This window comes from Pistacia vera, unplaced genomic scaffold, assembly GCF_008641045.1.
Source record: "Pistacia vera cultivar Batoury unplaced genomic scaffold, PisVer_v2 Contig399, whole genome shotgun sequence".
In the NCBI taxonomy this organism is placed as follows: domain Eukaryota; kingdom Viridiplantae; phylum Streptophyta; class Magnoliopsida; order Sapindales; family Anacardiaceae; genus Pistacia; species Pistacia vera.
Window position 1 is genome coordinate 464,900 of NW_022196222.1, and position 12,938 is coordinate 477,837.

The 12,938-nt window shown below is 33.9% G+C and overlaps 1 non-coding gene and 1 pseudogene across 1 annotated transcript; one reads left to right on the plus strand and one right to left on the minus strand.

Annotated features, from left to right (window-relative positions):
- Nucleotides 1–4,118: 4,118 nt before the first annotated feature.
- LOC116141435 lies at nt 4,119–8,838 on the minus strand (annotated as a pseudogene).
- A 70-nt stretch (nt 8,839–8,908) lies between these two features.
- On the plus strand, nt 8,909–9,015 carry LOC116141438. Its single transcript, XR_004129799.1, has one exon. It is a non-coding gene; the product is annotated as a small nucleolar RNA R71 (small nucleolar RNA).
- The last annotated feature ends 3,923 nt before the right edge of the window (nt 9,016–12,938 follow it).

Sequence of the window (12,938 nt, forward strand, 5' to 3'; positions counted from 1 at the left end):
ATAAAAAGGGAGCAAAAGGTCGCGTTACAGGTGCTGCTTATATATCCTTGTGAAGGTAATGACTCTTTTTATTTGTTTATTTTCATTAAAATCCAGTTGACCGAATTATAATTACATATATAACAAGTTAATGTTTATATGCCTGATTACGCTCAAACTAACACACGATTATTGCGTATAGCTGAGGTGTCGATCCCACGAAGAATGCAAACTACAAGAGAAAATATAAACTTTAATTCTAAACAGTAAAGTTCTAATGAGAAAAACTTGAGTTTTATCAATGAAATTGTAATAATAAATTGTGAAAATATGTTGAAGAATTCAATAAGAGAAATGACAAGGCTCCAGGAATCCTTCCTAGGTTTGTTGCCTTATTCTGATCAAGACTCAATTGTTTAATCTCAATTACTAATTTCACATCCCAAATCAGCAATTGGTAGAAATCCAATCAAAGCACGTAAATATCCTAATGTAATTGCCATTAATTACTCATTAACTCCAACTCAAACACGCAAAGTCTATCTTATGAATTATCAAGAAGTGACAATATATTTAATAATAATACTGCAGTAATGGATAATTCTATAAGATAGATCTACCAAAATCAATTTCATCTAACAACTTTGATATAAGAAAAGCTTGACTAGACTTATATGGAGAAGAAGATTGCAATCACCAGATTAAGAAATTCTAAGAGAAGAAGAAGATAAATAAAGCTGTCAATTAAATTCAAATCCTTATTATTTAATCAAAGAGTACATTAATAGGCAATGTTTAACAATCAATCCATACAGCTGAGTCAAAGATAGAAATAAGAACAACTACACCTAGGAGCTCATCTGTTTGGAGTTTAGTTGGACATGGAGTTCATTCTTGAGGAAGGAAAAAAAACGGAAGCTCTCTCCAAAAAAAAGGTATACATTTGAGGAAACCCTAGATGCTCTATAAATAACTTAGGAAGTTCAAGGGTATTTTCGGGCTAAAAATATCATTAAAGCCTTAAAAAGGTCAAGAGAAATCATAAATAGAAAACCAAAAAATCGCGTTCGTGCTGCGGCGCAAACCAGAATTTTTATTCGTTTTATTCTTCCAAAACCATTCCTTAACTCTGATATGCGTAGAATCTTCGTGCTTTCCTCATTATTAGCTTTTCCATCTATTTTAAGTCCAAAATACCTGAAAAGGCATCAAAATAAATCAATGTATTAAGAATGACACTTAAAAATTATTAAGGCATATATGTGTAATCCAGCCCTAAATCAATCTTAAATGTTAACAAATAAGCACTAATAAGATGCATTTTTTTACTCTCATCATAACCCCCAACTAGCTTATTGCTAGTCTCTAGCAATTCAAGCGAAAGAAAGATGAAATGAATTCTAAACTGGAAAATAAATAAAAACAAAACATAAAAACCCTAAAAACAAAACAAGCATGTTAGTGTTAATTCAAAAGTAATTCAGCTTTTTGTCTCAAAAGTTGCACATAACACACAACACATAGAATCATTAAATTTAAGCCAAGCCCAAAAACAATTCAAATATCAACCTCATACTTGTTATTGACTCTTAAACATCCATCTTACCACAACCACAAATCCAAACACCCGGATGATTTTATGCACAACATTCATGAACACAAGTCTTGGCCTCTAAAACATATTAAATTTCATGACATCAATCACAAATCAAACTCCATAAGCTCACTTTTCAAATCACTCTCCACTAATGTAGAAAAAGCACACTGCATTGGATCAATAGGTCTTTAATAGGCTTGTAACGTTAGGCTAAGGTAAAGGTTAATAAAGAATGGGAAGGATTAAACAAGTAAAAGAACTCACTCTCTTAATCTTAAACACAACCTTTTTAAGCACTTAATAACCTTACCTCAATACCCTACTCATTCAACAATTTTTTTGAGTATTTCTCTCAATAATTCAACACTTTTTTTTTTCTTTCTTGGTCATAATTCACTTTCTTTATTTTTTTTTTCAGCACAAAATTTCTCACTTATTTTTTTCTTCTTTTCTAGCTCATAACAATTCACCTCCATTTTCATTATTTTCTCTTCTCCACAACCCCCAACTTATCTCCTTTAATGTTCTTGGGTTGTGGTAGTAAAATTTTTCATATTTCCACCCTTATTCTTCTTTAGTGCTCTTCAACAACTATGTATAAATTAAGTTCTCTTAAAAAAAAAGTAAGGATAAAATATTTTTAGGCTCATAAAGGTAAGTAAATGGGCTATCAAAAGAAACAAGGCTAATTTTTTTTTTTTTCCCAAAAAGGCTCAAACGGGTAACTGGTGATAAATATTACAAAGGAAAGCTTGAAAGGCTCAAACGGGTCAAAGATGGCCTACATCATATCCTAAACAGTGTACATTCTAAGATTTCGCCTCGAGTGATTTTCAAATAAGTTCTAGAGCTTGTCGAGACCTCAAAAATATTCACAAAAACATTCGCACATAAAACCTTTCTAAATGTTTTAGATTAATCATGCAATCTTACCGCAAAAAAGAGTCTCCAACTAAATGGAAATCGACCCTTAAAATTATTCTCAAACCGAAGTAAGATTTAACTTCTTCTAAAAGCTATATGCTGTCACAATTATAATCATATCATTGACATGTGAATTGACTCTAAAACTAACACAAAACATGCTAAAAACAAACAAACAAATGTAATTTCTTATTTTTTTAATTTTCCAATTTTTTTTTTTTTTTAATTTTCAAACTCCTATCAAACAAATGAAAATGAACAAGATAAAGTGACACTAGACAATTCAATGACATGAAATAAGAAATGTGTGTCCTCCACCCCTAACTAAAAACTTGCATTGTCCCCAATGTGAAAGAAAAAAGTCAGAAAAAGTAAAGAAAAACTCCCTTGTTAACCAATAGTGCAAGAAGGCCGAAAATTGTGCAAGACCATGCAAACTCCATTTTGTTCCTCTTTTGGAATTTCGATCTCTAATCATAGAACAAAGGAAACAAAAAGAATGGAAACGACGGTGTAACATTAAGATTCCCACCGAATGTTTGGTTAACAAATCAGAAACTAAATAAATAAAAATGAAATATGAAATACAAAAAATAAAAATAACGAAATAGAGTAAGAAGTAAAATAATAAGTACAGTCATCCGAAATAAAAATAAAAATAAAACGAATGAATAGAGACTACCAAAAGAAAATCAACCCGCCAAATCATCATGCTCGTCAAATCTGATCTCAAAGCGCTCAAGACGCTCCGCAACTAACAAAACTCTAGGAGGTGGTGGTGGTGCAACAGCCTCTGCTCCTTCCTCAGGAGCTTGCACCCTTGAAGCATGAATTGTGATGATTGCTAGGGACTGCCGTGACTATGCTCTGGCACTGTGCTATGGCATGGTAGCTACTGGACAAAGTGTACCATGGCACTGGTAGTTGCTGGACAAAGTGTGTTGCAGCACTGTGCTGCGGCATAGTAATAACTCTATTTCTTCTTGCATCATTCCACAGCACTTCAAAGATGGTGCTTTTTGAGCTCGATAACAATAAAATTTAGAGAAGTGGTATACATATGAAATGTAACCATTTGAATTATCTTTCCAACAGCAAAGAATCATCTTAATCCAAGTTCCACAGCACGAGATATCTTCAAAAGACCGAGATATGCTCAAGCTGGAGCATAATCTATAATCTTTTCTTTTCTTTAAACCTCCATAACTTCTTCAATTCAACTCCGATTCTTGATCCGTTTGTTTCTACTCGTCACTCATTCCGTTGCCGACATGATTCTTTATCGGAGCATAACATTTAAGCACTAGTAACCTAAAAAAACAACAACTAAAATGATAACTAAATCAAAATCTAAACTAAAATTAATAAAACAAACCTAAACTAATAAAAATCAAATCAAATCAAAAGAAAAATTAAAATAAAATTAGCTAACAACTAGAATTAGAAAAATCCTAAAATTAAAACTAAGCAAAAATAATATCCTAAAATTAATCAAAACCCAAAAATAAATAAAAACAAGCTAAATTAACCAAAAACTAAATAAAAACAAATGCGTTCTAAAATTAAAAATAAACAAAAACTCAACAAAATTAATAAACAATGGAACAAAAATACCCAATTAAGAGGGACAAACTGAGGGTGCCAAAGAGATCTCTTCGGGCCTATCTTCAACATGTTCATGTTCCAAGTAGAGCTTTAACCTTTGGCCATTAACTTGAAATATACGACCATCGAAAGGATCTTCAACTTCTACTACTCCATTGAGAAAAACACTCTTCACCATATAAGGTCCCATCCATCGTGATTGCAATTTTCCCGGATGGAAGTGTAATCAAGAATCATAAAGAAAAACTTGATTTCCTTGTTCAAAATTCTTCTAAAGTATTTTCTTATCAAGCACCACCTTCATTCTTGACTTTAAGTCCTTAGCATTATCATATGCATCGTCCCTCAACTCTGCAAGCTCGCAAAGTTGCAATTTCCTTTCTTCACCGGAAGTTGTCAAGTCATAATTAAAATTTCTGATAGCCCACAATGCTTTATGCTCTAGTTCTACCGGTAAATGATAGGCTTTGCCGAATACCAACCGATAAGGAGATGCTCCGAGAACCGTCTTGTATGCTGTCTGGTACACCCAAAATGCATTTGATAGGCGGAACGAGCAACCTTTTCGATTTGGATTTACCATTTTTTCAAGTATTCGCTTAATCTCCCTATTTGCAAGTTCTGTTTGGCCATTAGTTTATGGGTAGTAAGCTGTAGAAACCTTATGGATGACTCCATACCTACGCATCAAAGCCTCAAAAGAACGGTTACAAAAATGTGACCATTGATCACTAATTATAACATGTGGAGTACCTTACCTAGATAAAATATGATCTTTGAGAAATTTAATAACAACTTTATTATCATTAGTAGGTATGGCTTCAACCCATTTTGAAACATAATCAACAGCAAGCAAAATGTAAAGATATCCAAAATAAGGTGGGAATGGTCCCATAAAATCGATCCCCTAGCAATCAAAGATTTCCACCACTAAGATCAGATTAAGAGGCATCATATGACAGCGAGTCAATGAACCTAGCTTTTGACATCTTTCACATGAACGACAAAACTCATTAGTATCCTTGAACAAAGCAGGCAAATAAAAACCACATTGCAAAATTTTTGCTGTTGTCTTTTTAATAGAAAAATGACCACCACAACCAGAGGTATGACAAAAATTTTACACACTATCAATCTCTATATCCAGAATGCATCTTCCTATTATTTGATTGGGGCAATATTTAAAAGATAAGGATCATTCCAATAAAACATTTTTACCTCAGCCAAAAACTTACGCTTATCTTGTGCACTCCATGTAGATGGAACTTGACGGGAAACCAAGTAATTTGCAATGTCAGCATACCATGGTGTGTGAGAAAGGATAGCAAATAAATTCTCATCCAAAAAGGCTTCTTGAATGGGCAAAGTATCATTATCATTCTTGAATTCCAAACGAGATAAATGGTTTACCATAACATTTTCTACCCCCTTCTTGTCCTTGATGGTCAAGTCGAATTCCTGAAAAGGTAAAATCCAATGTATCAAATGAGTATTAGCGTCCGTCTTTGAGAAAAGAAATTTAAGGGCAGAATGATGAAGATAATGATAGGTGAACCAATTAAATAAGAGCGGAATTTGTCCAAAGCAAATACTACGGCTAGTAACTCTCTCTCGGTTGTGGTATACATCATTTGAGAATGATTCAAGGTTCTACTAGCATAGTAAATTACAAATGGTTTTCCCTTCCTTCTTTTTCCTAAAACAACCCCTATAGCATAATCACTAGCATTACACATAATCTCAAAAGGCAAGGAAAAATAAGGTGATTGCATAATGGGTGTGGTTGTAAGCTTAGAAACAAGTGTCCTAAAGGCTTTCTCACATTTGGGGCTCCATTTAAACTCGGTGTCCTTCAACAAAAGGTTACATAAAGGTGTAGAGATAGCACTAAAATTTTGAATAAACCTCCTATAAAACCTGGCATGTCCTAGAAAAGATCTAACATCTTTAATGTTCTTAGGAGTAGGTAATTTAGAGATTGTTTCAATTTTTTATTTATCCACTTTTATCCCCTTTTCGGACACTATATGGTCCAACGCTATTCCAAAGGACACCATAAAATGGCACTTCTCCCAATTGAGCACAAGCCCCTTTTTCTGCACACCTACACAAAACATTTTTCAAATTAGATAAACATGAATCAAAAAAAGTTCCAAACATGGTTACATCATCCATTAACACTTCTATACATTTTTCAATCATGTCACAAAAAATACTCATCATGCATCTTTGAAAAGTAGCTGGTGCATTACACAAACCAAATGGCATTCTACGAAAAGCAAAGGTACCAAAAAGACAAGTACAGGCGGTCTTATCTTGATCCTCTAAGGCAATCTCTATTTGGTAGTACCCCGAATACCCATCTAAAAAGCAATAGAAAGGATGACAGCCACATGTTCTAAGATTTGGTCAATAAACGGGATGGGAAAATGGTCTTTCCGAGTAGCCAAATTAAGTTTCCTATAGTCAATGCACATACGCCACCCGGTCACTACCTTAGTTGGTACTAACACCCCTGCTTCATTCTCTACCACAGTCACCCGACTTTCTTAGGGTCTACTTGAGTTGGACTAATCCACTTACGATCGGATATCGAGTTAATGATTCCCACATCTAATAGTTTAATGACTTCTCTCTTAACTACCTCTTTCATAGTTGGGTTTATTCTCCTTTGTGGGTCTTTACGAGGGTTAGCTCCTTCTTCTAGATAGATCCTATGGGAACAAATTAAAGGGTTAATACCTTTTATGTTGGCTCTATAGTCCAACCTAGTGCGGATTTATGCTTTCTTAACAAATTCAACTATTTATCACGTTGCTCATCACTAAGTTCGGAAGAAACAATAACTGGAAAGGTATCACCTAGGCCTAAAAAGGCATGTTTGAGTCCTTTGGGCAGCGGAGCTAGTTTAAGTGTTGGTGTCTCTTCAGAGGATGGTTTGGGTGGCTTCCGCTCCTTAGGCAACTTCTCAAAGCATGGCTGCCATGATTTCCTAATAAATCCCTACGACTTATCAAAAACATCAACAATATTAACGGCATGGGAATAAGAATCATCAAAATCAAAATCTTTAAGAAGGAATTCCAAAGAATTAGAATTATCTTTAATGTATTCATCCTCCAAAATGAGCTCATCAATCATGTAAGTGTCAAAACACTTATCCTCTTCATGTGGTTACCTTAAGACTCGGAAAACATTCATGTCTAGAGTCATATTTCCAAATGATAGTGTCATTAGACCATTCCTACAACTTACAAGGGCAGTGGCAGTGGCAAGGAATGGTCTTCCAAGTATCAATGCAGTTTTTGACTCCGTATTCACAATGGAAATAATATCTAGCACCAAAAAGTCAACGGGATAATAGAATTTATCAATTTGCACTAAAACATCTTCCAAAATGCCTTTTGGTTTTCTTATCAATCGATCCGCTAGTTGAAGTGTCACGGAAGTCGGTTTGATCTCACCTAGGCCAAGTTGCAAGTAAACATAGTAGGGCATGAGATTCACACTTGCCCCCAAATCTAGTAATGCTTGACCACACACTTTGTTTCCAATTTGGCAAGCTACTGTAGGGCAGCCCAGATCTTTATACTTCGGCGGTGTCTTGCTATCAAGTACCGCACTTGCTTGTTCCGTTAAGAATTTCGTCTTCTTCACATTGTGCCTCTTGTGTGTGCATAGATCCTTGATAACTTTAGCATAATTCGGAACTTGTTTTATGACATGAAGAAAATGAAGGTTAATTTTAACTTGCTTAAGTTGTTCAAGTATCTCACCTTTTAATGCCAAATTTCTCTCCTTAGGTTTAAGGAGTACTTGAGGGAAAGGCACCAGTATGGAATCACTAGGGGCATTTGATCCTTGGGAGCTTCATCCTTGTTACTCATGGTGTTAGGAATCAAGTTTGATGGTGGAGTGAGTCTTTCAATTTCCTTACTGCTGCGAGTAATCATGGCATTAACCTCTTTAACATTTTGATTGTCAGCATTAGAGGTTTGTGCCATATGTTGTCCCCCTGGATTAGGTTGTGGCTGTGATGGAAAACAGCCATGTTCTTGAATTGTCAATAAATTGGTCAACTTGGTGAGTTGACTCTTTATCACCTTTTGTTCCTTTTTGACCCCTTGTTGCTCCTCTAGCAACCGTTGGTTTATCTTGCCTTGCTGTTCCACATTTTGGGCCTATGCCTGCATAAATGACTTAAAAACATCTTCCAAAGGTAAAGATTGTGGTGCATTAGAGGAAATTGGTTCCGGTCTCCATTGGGTATTAGATTGGGTAAAGGGTTGTGTATCGATTCTGTAACTAAAATTAGGATGATTCTTTCAACCGGGATTGAAGGTGTTAGAGTAGAGTGAGTATGTTTTCCTAAAGGGTATAACTAAATTATTACACTCTTCCTTCATCTCTCGCAACTCAAAATAGGTTAGACAATCCCTAAGTATATGATCTACTCCATTACACATAAAGCAAGGTTCATGGGACTCTACCCTAGCAACCGGTTTGGGGGCTCTAACATCCTTCGTTTTCAAAACCTCTATTTCCTTGGTCAAGACCTCTAAACGGGCTTTGAGATTATCCTCTTCCCTAAGTTGATAAATTCCAGTGGTTTGGTTCCTCTTAGTACTTTCTAAGGCATTGGGTCCCGTCCAAGTGCAGGCTTTTTTCGATAAATCATCTAGAAAGTCTATGGCTTCATCGGGATCTTTGTGGAGAAAATCTCCATTACACATGGTTTCTACAAATTGTCTCTCCCTACTTAGAAGTCTGTCATAGAAGTAACTAACTACCCGCAAACTCTCAAACCCATGGTGTGGACAAGAATTCCAAAGGTCTTTGTAACGTTCCCAAACTTGGTATAAGGTTTCACTCTCTTTTTGTGCAAAGTTTGAGATTTGTCTCTTGAGGTTATTGGTCTTATGGGCTGGGAAATATTTTTGGAAGAAGGCTTGTGTCATCTCATCCCAACTACCTATAGACCTAGGCCTTAATGAATACAACCAAACCTTGGCATTATCCTTAAGAGAAAAAGGGAAAAGAACTTCTTCTCCCCCTAGATTATCCACTTGAACTTCTATTGGACTATCTGCTAGATTATTTGGAACCTCTACTCATCCTATATCAGCCATTGAATTAAATTCTTGTGCTCTTGCTTGTCTTTTTTTTTTTTTTTTCAATTGCATGTATGTTCTCTCAATTTCAGGATCAAATGGAACAAGGTCTAAGCCTCTAGTATGTGCACGATTTTAGACTTGAGAACAAGAAGAAAGTGATAATCCCAATTTTTTTAGTATTTTGCATTAGATTTTAATAGGATTTAGAGTAATTTTAATTCATTTTGGGTTGAAATGGTTTCTTAATTCACTTTGTTTTCCTTTGCAGGCCTAAACATTAATTTGGAGCAAAATTGATGATTTTGAACTTGTCAATCCCAAGATGACTTGAATTATGAAGATTCGGAATATTTGAAGCTGATTTGCAACATTCAGAATGAAGAGTTGGTCTGATTCTACCAAGAAGACATAGGAGAAATCAGCCAAGAGTTCAAGTGAAGGGCAAAGGAGGAATTTCAAGAGAAGATCAACTTCGCCGCGGCAAAGCTTTCCTTGGAATTTTGGCACTTAAGGTCACACCATGGCAAAGTTACGTCAAATTTGAAAAAAAAAAAAAGCCCCGTCATTTTGGCTTGTTAGGGTTTTAGCCCAAAGTGGAAAGAGAATAAAAAGGAACAAAAATGGATTGAAAAAGGTCCTGGATCACTTGGGAGGTAACTCTTAGGAAGAAGGAGATTAGTGAAGATTTGGCTCCAATTTAGAGAAGTTTTCTTCAATCTCTACTTGTTTTTCCAATGATGAACCTTGATTCAACTTGTTTTTGTTGTTTTATTTTATTTTTGAGTATGAACTGAGTTGTTTAGCTATGGTTTGATGTAACCTTGATACAATGATTCAATTTATATGAATCGATTTACTTTGAATATTAATTTCATGATTGAGTGTTTATCTCTTTACTTAATGTCTTTGAATGCTTGACCACTGATGTGTGATTATTTCAAAGGCATATTTAGCAAGTACACTAGTCACAAAAAGTAATAAAGTGATAAGTAAAGTATCGTTCCCGCAAGGATAGCGTTACTAAGTACCGATTTCTCTAGTTTAAGTCCTAATTAAAGCAACAATAAATTGGATTGATGGAAAATTAACAAACTAAAAAAATTAACAAAATATAAATAAATGATAATGAAATTAAAGCAAAACCCAACAACTTAACTAATTAAACAATACTAAAAAAATGCTAGGATGTTGATTTCACCTACATATACTAACCCAAATCATAGAATCTATTACCCAAGTTCTAATTCCTTTATTGAAAATCTAATTCCCTAAGTTGTTTGGTACTCCTTCTCAAGTTATACCACCCCACCTATTTCTATTAACCTTCTGAACCCAAAAATTGAAGTTTAATAGTTCAAGGTCTCTTAAGCTTTATGGAATTCTATCTATATTTCATAGATTGCGTTTATCTATCTCTAGTTTTTGCTTAATCTATGGTATTTATCCCAAGAGGCACATATCACAAATCACTTCTCGGTCTCATTGTGAACAACATACATTTGAATGGTGATCAAGCATCCAAAAGTCATTAAGCAAAGAGATAAACAGTCAATCATGAAATAAAACTCAAAGTAAATCAATTCATATAAATTTGAATTATTGTATCAAGGTTACATCAAACCCTAGCTAAACAGCTCAGTTCATACTCAAAAACAAAACAAAATAACAAAAACAATCTGAATCAAGGTTCATCATTGAAAAACAAGAAAAAGATAGAGAAATCTTCTCTAATTTGAAGCTCAAATCTTCAATAATCTTCTCCTTCCAAGAGCTGCGTCCCAAATGAAAAACCAAGACCCTTATCCCTTCCTTTTCAAACAAATTTATACCCCTCTCACTTAAGGATGAAGCCCTAGCAAGCCAAAATGCATCGTTTTATTTTTTTACATCTGACGCAGTTTTGCTGCGGCGAAGATATTTTGTTGCTGTGTCAAAGATCTTTCAAGAAAAAATTGAGTAATATAGCTTTTGAATATGGAAAAGTAAACTCCTTTAAATAATCTTTCTACTCGTTCAAGAATCAGCCCAATCTGAAGTCTACAGCTCAAGTTATGACCAAAATACTGAAGCACGTCCAAAGACGTTTTTCTTCAATTTCCAACGTGCTATTCACGACTTCAAGCCAAGTTTTTACCCTCTTCCAGTTAGAATTAGTAAAAACCCAGAAAATTAAAGTTTTAGCTCTACTTCTTTTCAGGTCATTCCGAGTTTCCAAGCTCAAGTTACACAATTTACACTCAAAACCATCATTTATGATCAAAATCATCGTTTAGGCCTATAAAGAAAAATTAATATAATTAAGTAGCAATTATGGCCTAAAATGTATAAGAAGTATCCTAATGCCTATTGAAATTCAATGCAAAATCATAGGGGAAAATAGGATTATCAACCACCATTCAATTGATGTATTGTTCACAATGAAACTGACAAGTGATTTGTGATGTGTGCCTCTTGGGATAAATACCATAGATTGAATGAAAAATAGAGATAGATAAATGCGATTTATGAAATCTAGGAAGAATTCCACAAACCTTAACAGACTTTGAACTATTAAACTTCAATTTTTGGGTTTGGAAGGTTAATAGGGATAGGTGGTGTATCTAGGTGAGACCAACACCCTAGCATTTTTTTTTCATTGTTTGATTCGTTGATTCGTTGGGTTTTGCTTTAATTTCATTGTCAATCATTTACATTTTGTTAATTTGTAAATAGTTTGTCAATATTCCACCAATCCATTTATTGTTGCTTCAATTAGTGTTAAAACTAGAGATATTGGTAGTTAGTACACTTTCCTCATGGGAACGATACTTTACTTCATCATTTTATTACTTTTTACAACCAGTGTACTTGCTAAGCGAGCAATCTTAGAAAATTATGCATTAAAAAGCAAGAAAACTGTTATAGCCTAAAAATTCTATGAATAAAAAAAATAAATAAAGCTAAACTAACACAAAGAACAAAGAAAATCAAACAAGAAACAAAAATCAAATTAGCAATGAAATAACTCGTATTGATATTGGTAAAAAAAAAAAGTAATAATTCTCCAACAAAAATAGTAAAAACTTGATAGGACTTTTTGCTATGTATGAAATCATTCAATTAATATAATATGTAAATACAGATATCGAACCCTAGAGAATTACTAATTACCAATTACCAAAATTGATTATTCTTGTTAGTATTTGATTAATTGAAAATTGATTGAATGTAAAAAAAAAAAAAAAAAAAACTTAAAATTACAATTTTAAACATAACAAATAAAATAAAGAAAACAAATGACAAATCATAAAGGAAGCTAGTTGTAAAACAAAATGTCAAAACCTTAAGCATACACTTCACTTCAATTTACTCTTATGTCTTGACAAGTCATGCTATCATTGTTAAGCCTTTACTAAAGACCAAATTCCCTTAAATTCCAATGTTCTTTCTCGAATAATTATCATATTAACCCTCTATTACAAACCCAAGATATCTCTAAATTGAATTTAGGTCTTAAAGGATCATTAAGCTTTCTGGAATTTAAAACAAGTCTCACAAGTCATGTCTAGTATCTCTACTATTCATTCACCCTATGTTTTTTATTATTTGAATAGCTAGATTTCATCTCTCGATGTCAACCTAATTCATTAGATCAATCAACTCTCGGTACCAAAAGAATTGAAGGCAATAAGAAAACTAATAAGAACCTAGAAAAGAATTGCGTAACAAATGTTAACATC